Below are 10,401 nucleotides of genomic sequence, written 5' to 3' on the forward strand. Positions count from 1 at the left end.
TTTTAAACAATTAGATTTAATATAATTTTATATATTTACAAGAAACATATATATACATATCTATATATTTATAATAGTAGTTCCATTACATCTCATATTATTTTACGTATTTATTTCCTAAAATTAAATCATATATTATATCAACTAATATTTCAAATTATTATATATATATATATAAATATATGTGTATCTATTTACAATTAGTTGTTCGTGAATCATCGAGAACAGTCGAAGGTCAATTGAATATATGAAACATAGTTCTAAGTTTTTGAGATTTCAACATTACAAACCTTGCTTATCGTATCGAAATCATATAAAGATTAAGTTTAAATTTAGTCGGAAATTCCCGGGTCGTCACAGTACCTACCCGTTAAAGAAATTTCGTCCCGAAATTTGAGTAAGGTCGTCATGGCTAACAATAAAAATGTTTTCTTGACGAATATGAGCTGATAAATAGAGTTTTATTACTGTTGAGTAATATGGATAATATAATTCGATTACTCGAAGAGTACGAATGAAGTTATCACAAAAGAGTGAAATAAAGAAGTAAAGATTTGTCTTAGCTTTTGACGTAGTCAGGTTGAATTCAGGAATTCAAGGAATTAAAGAAAATCTTCAAAATCTATAAGATTTGATTTTTTGGCGAATAAGGAAATTAAGATCTTTATAATTAAATACGGTAATCTGTCTCGATTACTCTGTCTGATATTTCCCTTATAAATCAAACTCTTCCGTTCCATTATTCTCACCATTCCTATACTTTCTTTCTTAGTCCATACATCCAAAAGATTGTGAAATGCTTAATCCCGTTCTAATCCTTGATGTTTTCTTAATTATCATTTCTGTCATCCTTCTTTTCAATCTTCCACCAGAAAAATCTGTTTACTTCTACTATCGCCTTGGGGTGATACTATTCTTACTTATACCGTGTCTTTATATTGCTATTCGTATTAATATCCATGGTTTGTAACCTCCGTGTTGTTATTGGGCTTTATATATATATTTTTTAATATTTTGGATCTCTTTGCCTTTTTATTATCCTCTCGACCTATAGTAAAGCGAGCAACGGTCCAGAATTCGTAAGTACGGAGTTTCGGATAAATATCATGTTTTAATTAAGAAAGAATGTATTAGCACGATTTGATTTGTCAAATTACCAGAATCATTGAGAATAGAACTATCAAGAATATATTTTCTTGATATGTTCAAAAGTTAATCAGAATGAAAGAGTTATGTAACATGACACATGATGACGTTATAATCTGTGTATCATCATGTTCCATTTAGAAACTCAGCATGACTTACTGTAATATAATCACGTTGATCAAGTGTCATTATATTATACTAACTCATGATTCAGTTCCCAACATTACTTCAATAACATTCATATTTTTAGCTCGAAAGTTTACAGAATATAGAAACTAACAGTTTCTATATGATGTAATACTGATAGCACGAAGAGATTAATGATTTCAGATAAGAATAGTTATGAAAATATATTCAGAAATATGGAGGATATTTATAATGAAAGATACGATAATATCTTTGAATATCTAAGATTAAAGGATGATGGAGACTTTTGTCCGCAAGGGTTTAGAGTAAGGAGCAAGATATTCGCTAAAGACTTCAGCAGGCATTGAATCTTTTGGATTCTTTGAAGTCAAACTTATTCTTTGGATTTGTCCACGGTTTCCTTCATAGTTTCGCATAATCTGCCTATCGGTACTAAATTTTTCTATTGAATGTTTCTAATATAATGATATACGAGAAGCACGAAGAGGTATATAATTTTAGACGAGAACATTTATGAAAATATCCTCAGAAATATCGAAGATATCGATGATGATATTTTGAAATTTCTAAGTTCGATGGTCGATAGAGAAAGATTTTCCGCAAGATTTTAACATGACTTCGGAGCAAGATATTCTCTAAAGATTTCAACGGATCTAGATTTATCTGGATTCTTTGAATATAGGTTATGGTCCTTGTATTTGTTCTTGGTCTCCTTCATGGTTAACTCTATCCGTTTTCCAGTTCCAACGTTTCTGAGCTTTTCCAACATATTATTCTTTATCATCAAACTTTCGACAACTAAGGTCGTTTACGGTTGCCTACAGTTTCTGCAGCTTCATTTAGCTTTTTCAACATTTAGAGTATCGATTCGTAGACTGGGTGCCTTTTCAAAATTTCAGAATTGAAGGTCGTAATTCTAGGAGATAATTGTTATATGTATACATATGACTGTTGATGTAGAAATGCTACGAGATTCGAAATACTGATTGTTGATTTCCGGTAATTGGTATGGCAATTATTGTTACAGGGTATAGATGTATACATGATGGGGTTTCAATGAATATAATGATTTTTCAGAAAGTCCAAATTCATTGAAGTTGCTGGTAAGTTTACAGCTAGTGTGGGGAATATAAACGGTTCCCCGGTAACGATGACGACAGGCAAACTTATATATCGAGGTTATAATAAGGCTAATTTGAATGGAAGTCGAGGTTGATTTGCTGAAGCTATGACAAAATTGGCTAATTGGAAAAAGAGTTGAAATGTTATTTTTGGTAATAACAATGCCAAAGGAGCTAGAACGGACACGTGTTAAACGTTTACACAGGTTCCGAGTGTTTTCAGGTGCATAACTATATGCATCAATCTTTTCTTCCGTAGATGAAGTGTGGTTGGTTCATCCTCTCGAGTGAAGTGTTTTTAAGAGTCATGAAAGGTTTGAACGCAGATTGGAATCGTCAAGATACAAATGAGGTTTAAGATGAAATCAAGTGGCAAACTTGAAAAATTGTTTAGTTTCATATGTTATAATCAATATCTTAATTCATTTTTAATTGTCCAATATTATTAGTCCACAGTCGATAGTCCACATTGACAGTCCAATAATTCATATACAGTTTAATATATAATATTCGAATTAATTAATATGTATCGTGACCCGTGTACATGTCTCAGACTCGATCACAACTCAAAGTATATATATTATTTGAGAATCAACCTCAACCCTGTATAGAGAACTCGATCATTACTGCATATAGAGTGTCTATGGTAATTCTAAATAATATATACAGATGTGTCAATATGATATGTCAAAACCTTGTATACGTGTCCCGATATTTAAAGTGCGTAAAATAAATAACAGAAATTAAATGACGATAAATTAAATTGCGATAATTAAATTGCGATAATTAAACTGCGATAAATAAAATGTAATCAGTTAGCTAGGAACAGTTAGCTAGGAACAGTTAGCGTGGATTCTTAACACAATTTCTCATAGTTAATTAGTCTGTTTCTAAAAAATTTTATTTTGTCATATGTTTTCTTCATTATGCCACTTGTTGGGTTCTGATAAATCAAAATCCAAATATGAAATTGGATGAATATGGTTATTCTGTGGTGAACGGATTTGTATATCGGTGGATGTAAGTAGGATAGCATATGACTGTTGAAACAGATTCGAAGAACGTACAATGTAACTTATTAATGTGAAATTTAAATATTCCTCGGGTGTTACCTACCCATTAAAATATTTTCACCATTAACAGTTTGTACAAGAGAATTTTTAATTACAATCTTTATGAAAACATATATACATGTATATTTTCTTCAGATGTATTCATGGATTTAATGAGTTAATATGATATTAAACTCATTTGCTTTTCGGTTGGAACTAGAATAAATAATCTCTAAAACTTTAGAGATTACATATTCGCCATGTCGAATGAAGATTAAGTGAAGTAGAACGATACGTAGAACGAAGATCATACTCAAAGTACAGATGATGATATTGAAGCATGGATTGTTGATGGTACTGGTGCTGTTATTGATGGTATTGTTGGTGCCAGTGATGTTGTTAAAGCTGGTAATTTTTGCACCATATTCTCCAGATTAATTACTAGAGCGCGAAGTTCGTTGACTTCTTCTATTATTCCAGGATGATTTTCTATCGGTACGAGCGGATGAATAAGGTTTAGAATTTTAGATAGAATACAATCGTGGTGAGATATTCGGGAAATGGGGGTGGAAATGGTGTTTCAGACTGGTTTGCCGGTAAGTGCTTCAGGTTCATTGCCAAGAGGTAAATTCGGTTGGTGGGTGGAAAGGATCGCCTTCCTCTCGTCTCCATCGGTTAAGTCGACTACGAACCCATCAGATGAATTGGGGATGATTGATTGGTTGATTCATTCTGATGACGTTGCCTCCGGAGCTTAGGTGAACATCCATGCCGGAATAGCGGTCGGAATTACTATTGGAATAGTTATCGAAATCTGAGGGACTCGAACTGATTGAGGGATTCATCTCGTACGATCAGATGAAGGATTTTCGATAAGAAATAGATTACAGGATATAAATTAGTACCTTGCAATACATAATTTTACATATGCCTATATAATACTAAAATCCCATAAGTTACTGAGGAATCTACGGAAGCTGTCAGGCAAAGATAACAATAACATATATGCTAAGATATGAATTAGCAGATACGCTAAGATATGAATTTTGTCTATACACTATTCATGCAATCATTGCTGTAAGATGTGTCTAGACTAAGAATGATAAGCAAGTGATTCTCTAAGAATGATAAACAGGTAATTTTTGACATGAAATGATAAGCAAAACTTTTGACATGCAGACACGGTCGAAGTCCAGACTCACTAATGCATTCTAACGACTTATCAGTTAGACACACTAATGCAAACATGGTTCACTAAGACCACCGCTCTGATACCAACTGAAAGGACCCGTCCTAATCCATCCGGACGAAGTCCATATCGATTATAAATGATTCACAACAGTTGATTACATCGCGAGGTACTTGACCTTTATATGATACATTTTACAAACATTGCATTCGTTTTTGAAAAGTCAATCTTTCATTACATCGTAAGTTGACGACATGCGTACCATTTCATAATATATCTATCTATAATTGACTTAATAATAATCTTGATGAACTCAACGAATCGAATGCAACATCTTTTGAAATATATTATAAATGACTCCAAGTAATATCTCTAAGATGAGCAAACGCACAGCGGAAGATTTCTTTAATACCTGAGAATAAACATGCTTTCAAGTGTCAACCAAAAGGTTGGTGAGTTCATTAGTTTAACATAAATAATCATTTCATAACTTTAATAGACCACAAGATTTCATATTTCCATTTCTCATAAACATACGTCACATACATAGAGACAAAAATCATTCATATGGATTGAACACCTGGTAACCGACATTCACAATATACATATAAGAATATCCCCATCATTCCGGGATCCTCCTTCGGACATGATATAAATTTCGAAGTACTAAAGCATCCGGTACTTTGGATGGGGCTTGTTGGGCCCGATAGATCTATCTTTAGGATTCGCGTCAATTAGGGTGTCTGTTCCCTAATTCTTAGATTACCAGACTTAATAAAAAGGGCATATTCGATTTCGATAATTCAACCATAGAATGTAGTTTCGATTACTTGTGTCTATTTAGTCAAACATTTATAAAAGCATCGCATGTATTCTCAGTCCCAAAAATATATATTGCAAAAGCATTTAAAAAGGGAGCAAATGAAACTCACGCATATAAATATTGTAAAATAGTTATTAAAACATTGCATGTATTCTCAGCCCAAAAATATATATAAAAAGGGAATAATGAAACTCACCTAATGTATTTTGTAGTAAAAATACATATGTCGACATTGACCAAGTATATGGTTGGCCTCGGATTCACGAACCTATATCAAGTATATATATTAACACATATACTTGTAGTTCGAACAACTAAATTCCAAGTTATATTAGTTATTAGTTTGAATATATTTATTTTTATATATTATGTATTACAATGTCTTAATGTTTTCATACATAATTACATTATTATCTTATAGTATGTATATTCATTGAAATGTTTATTTGTTATGAAAAATAATAATAATAATAATAAATATGATAATACTTATAATAGTAAAAATAATGATACTACCAATAATGATAATAATAGTAATAATAATTTTCCAAAAAAAAGTGTTTTAACAAAAATGATAATTTTTACTAATATAATACTTTAATAAATATGTAAATTTTAAAGGATACTTTTAGTGATAATAATAATAATAATGTCAAAATAATAATTTTTACTACTAATGTTAATTTTAAATAAATGATAATTTTAACTAATGTTAATGATAATAATAATGTTTATATTTCTAATAATGATATAATAATAATAATGATAAGGATAATAATAATATTAATAATAATAATAATAATAATAATAATAAATAACAACCTTAAAATAGTTAACAAGCTCCAAAAAGAATAAACTGTCCCTGCCTAGGTTTGATCCCACGACCTTCCATTCAACACATAAGTCCCTAACCATTCACGCTATCGTACTTTTCTGGTATAACACACAACCTAAAACTATATACTCCATTATTAGATAGATTCGACCCCCATTATTTCACCCCATTATTTCAGCCCAACATCAAAGTGGATCTCAGCCCAAAACAATTACAACCCAACTGATTAATCACAGCCCAATCAATATAATTAGAGGGCTAAGTGCAACTTGTAATCCAATAATCAAAATCATTTCTTGTTGGTGATGGCAGTAAACGAAAAAAAAAATAGAAAGGAGGAGAGAAACTGTGATCTTCTTCATTATCAACCCTTACCATCATCTTCTCTTATCATCATCATCCTTATTACATCATACACATCGTCATATTCGTTATCGTCATCAACATGTGACACCGTTATCATCATCATGTCATATAACATCCGTCACCATCATCATCGTTAATCTACGAAGCTGTACCAGAAATAGGAAAATGAGTAGCAGTAATAAATAACCACGATGGTTGTTCAGTGGTGGTAATGGTTATCATAGGTGGTGGTGGTTTTCTTTGGTGGTTCACGACAGGATTCAAAATAAATGGTGCAGGAGGTGGTGGTTTGGTGATTGATGATGATGAATAGGAGAGAGAGAGAGAAATAGCGAGGGTGGTTCTTGGTTGGTTGTGGTTGTGAGTTAAAGGTGGACGAAAGTGGTGATGATTAAGTGCACGACAGAAACACAGGTGGTGGTGATCGGAGTTGTCGTGGTGGTAGCGGTTATTAGTCGAACAGAAACGGACTAGGCAGGTGATGGTGGTGGCTGAATGGGGTAGTGAAGATGGTAGAACCATGGTGGTCTGTGACAATTTCTAACAATACAGAGGAGAGAGAAGAGAGAGAGTGAAAGACGGGTGGTGTAGGATGGTGTCCATGGTGGTGATCAAGTTTCGGAGATGATGAGCCGTAGGTTGGAAGTGATGAGCCGATGGTGTTAGGGTTCGGTTTATAGTGGTTTAAGGTGGTGGTTCGAACACTTTTGCAACAAACAAAGATTCATGAGGTAGGGTGAGAGTGATGAAACAAGAAGAGAAGTAATGGGTTTGATATATATATATATATATATATATATATATATATATATATATATATATATATATATATATATATATATATATCCCTCTACCTCTCTCTGCATACATTCATATATAATTATAAAATAAAATAATGAATTTGGAATCACAGACTGCACAGTAATTCAATAATACTATGTCAATTTTTAGAATAGTTAAGCAGATTGTTGGATTAATGTGCCGACAGTTTTTCCCGTATGGTTATATCGTGTCCATTGCTAAACAGTTAATGTATAAAAGTGTTCCTAAAAATCCTAAATTTTTAGACTAAATATATTTAATTATTTCACTAATTAACTATTTGAAACATGATCAAAAAGATTCGGTAATTATTTATTTTCTGTACCAATTAATGTGTACGGAGTACTAAAATTTAAACTAAAAAGGATAAAAATATTTTTAACAAATCTAGAATCTTTGTAATCAATTTACACTCCAATTTTTATTTTAATCTTTCATAAATATGTATTATATTTATATTAAAACTAACGAAACGTCAACCGAGTGTTACTGACGATTACTAAGTAGGCTCGAGATCAATTACTTTTAATATATTCTCTTTCTAGATGCAAAGAGTTTTAACTAGCAAGTTTTAACTTACTAAAATAAATATATTATATATTTTTAAACAATTAGATTTAATATAATTTGATATATTTACAAGAAACATATATATACATATCTATATATTTATAATAGTAGTTCCATTACATCTCATATTATTTTACGTATTTATTTCCTAAAATTAAATCATATATTATATCAACTAATATTTCAAATTATTATTATATATATATATATATATATATATATATATATATATATATATATATATATATATATATATATATATATATATATATATATATATATTTAAATATATGTGTATCTATTTACAATTAGTTGTTCGTGAATCGTCGAGAACAGTCGAAGGTCAACTGAATATATGAAACATAGTTCTAAGTTTTTGAGATTTCAACATTACAAACCTTGCTTATCGTATCGAAATCATATAAAGATTAAGTTTAAATTTAGTCGGAAATTCCCGGGTAGTCACAATAGAGGACGAGAGTGTTACCTTTTCGGTTGATAGAGCAATGTAACAACCGCAATCTGCAGATGATACATGCTATTATATTCAAACTATATATTCACATGCAGAATTGTTAGAAGAATTTCCAGAATTACAAGGAACAGGAGAATGTTCTTTAGGAGAAGGAACTGAACCAATTGATGAAACTGAAATGTTAGCTACACTTATGGCTAATGGATATAAACCAACAACAGAAGAAATTCAAATGCTAAAAGAAGAAGACAAATATCGATATAAATCATCGATAGAAGAACCACCGAAATTAGAGTTAAAGCCACTTCCAAACCATTTGGAATACGCTTATTTACATGGTGAATCTGAATTAACTGTAATAATATCGTCTTCTCTTACTGAAAATGAAAAATCTCAACTCATTTCTGTGCCAAAAGCTCATAAAACAGCTATTGCATGGAAGATTCATGATACTAAAGGAATAAGTCCTTCGTATTACACACATAAAATCCTTATGGAAGAAGGTCATAAAATGTATGTGCAACGCCAACAAAGACTAAATCCTAATATGCAAGATGTTGTTAAGAAAGAAATTATTAAACTGCTAGATGCAGGTTTAATTTATCCAATTTCTGATAGTTCATGGGTAAGCCTAGTTCAATGCGTGCCTAAGAAGGGTGGCATGACTGTCATCACAAATGAGAAAAATGAGCTTATTCCGACTAGGACTGTAACAGGATGGCGTATATGTATTGATTATAGAAAATTAAATGACGCCACCAGAAAAGATCACTTTCCCTTACCTTTCATTGATCAAATGTTGGAAAGATTAGCCGGAAATAGTTACTATTGTTTTCTTGATGGTTTTTCTGGATATTTTCAAATTCCAATAGCACCCGAGGACCAAGAAAAAACCACGTTCACGTGCCCTTATGGTACTTTTGCTTACAAACGCATGCCATTTGGACTTTGCAACGCCCCTGCAACCTTTCAAAGGTACATGATGGCAATTTTTCATGACATGATAGAAGAATGCATGGAAGTTTTCATGGATGACTTTTCAGTCTTCGGTGATACATTTGAATCATGTCTAGTTAATCTTGAACGAATGCTTATTAGATGTGAACAATCAAATCTAGTTCTTAATTGGAAAAAATGCCATTTCATGGTTAAAGAAGGCATCGTTCTTGGACATAAAATTTCAAAGGAAGGAATTGAAGTGGATAGAGCTAAAGTAGATGTAATTGCTAAACTTCCACATCCCACCAATGTTAGAGGAGTTAGGAGTTTTCTAGGGCATGCCGGTTTTTACCGACGTTTCATAAAAGATTTTTCTAAAATTGCCACTCCTATAAATAAACTCCTAGAAAAGGATGCTCCATTCATCTTTTCAGATGAATGTATCAAATCTTTTAATATTCTTAAAGAAAAACTCACTAATGCGCCGATTATGATAACTCCAAATTGGAATCTACCATTTGAACTTATGTGCGATGCAAGTGATTTTGCAATGGGAGCCGTTTTAGGACAAAGGATTGAAAAACGATTTCAACCTATTTATTATGCTAGTAAGACGTTACAAGGAGCACAAACAAATTACACAACTACTGAAAAAGAACTCCTTGCTATTGTTTTTGCTTTTGACAAATTTCGATCATATCTCGTTCTAGCTAAAACGGTGGTCTATACCTATTTTCAAAACAAGATGTTAAACCAAGATTAATCCGTTGGATCTTACTCTTACAAGAGTTTGATATTGAAATCCGAGATAAAAGAGGAGCAGAAAATCTCGCCGATGATCATCTTTCTCGTTTTGAAAATCCCGAATTAGAAGTTCTAAATGAATCGGCCATACAAGACAACTTTCCTGGTGAAT

The sequence above is a fragment of the Rutidosis leptorrhynchoides genome, chromosome 10 (genome assembly GCF_046630445.1).
Source record: "Rutidosis leptorrhynchoides isolate AG116_Rl617_1_P2 chromosome 10, CSIRO_AGI_Rlap_v1, whole genome shotgun sequence".
NCBI classification, from domain to species: Eukaryota; Viridiplantae; Streptophyta; class Magnoliopsida; order Asterales; family Asteraceae; genus Rutidosis; species Rutidosis leptorrhynchoides.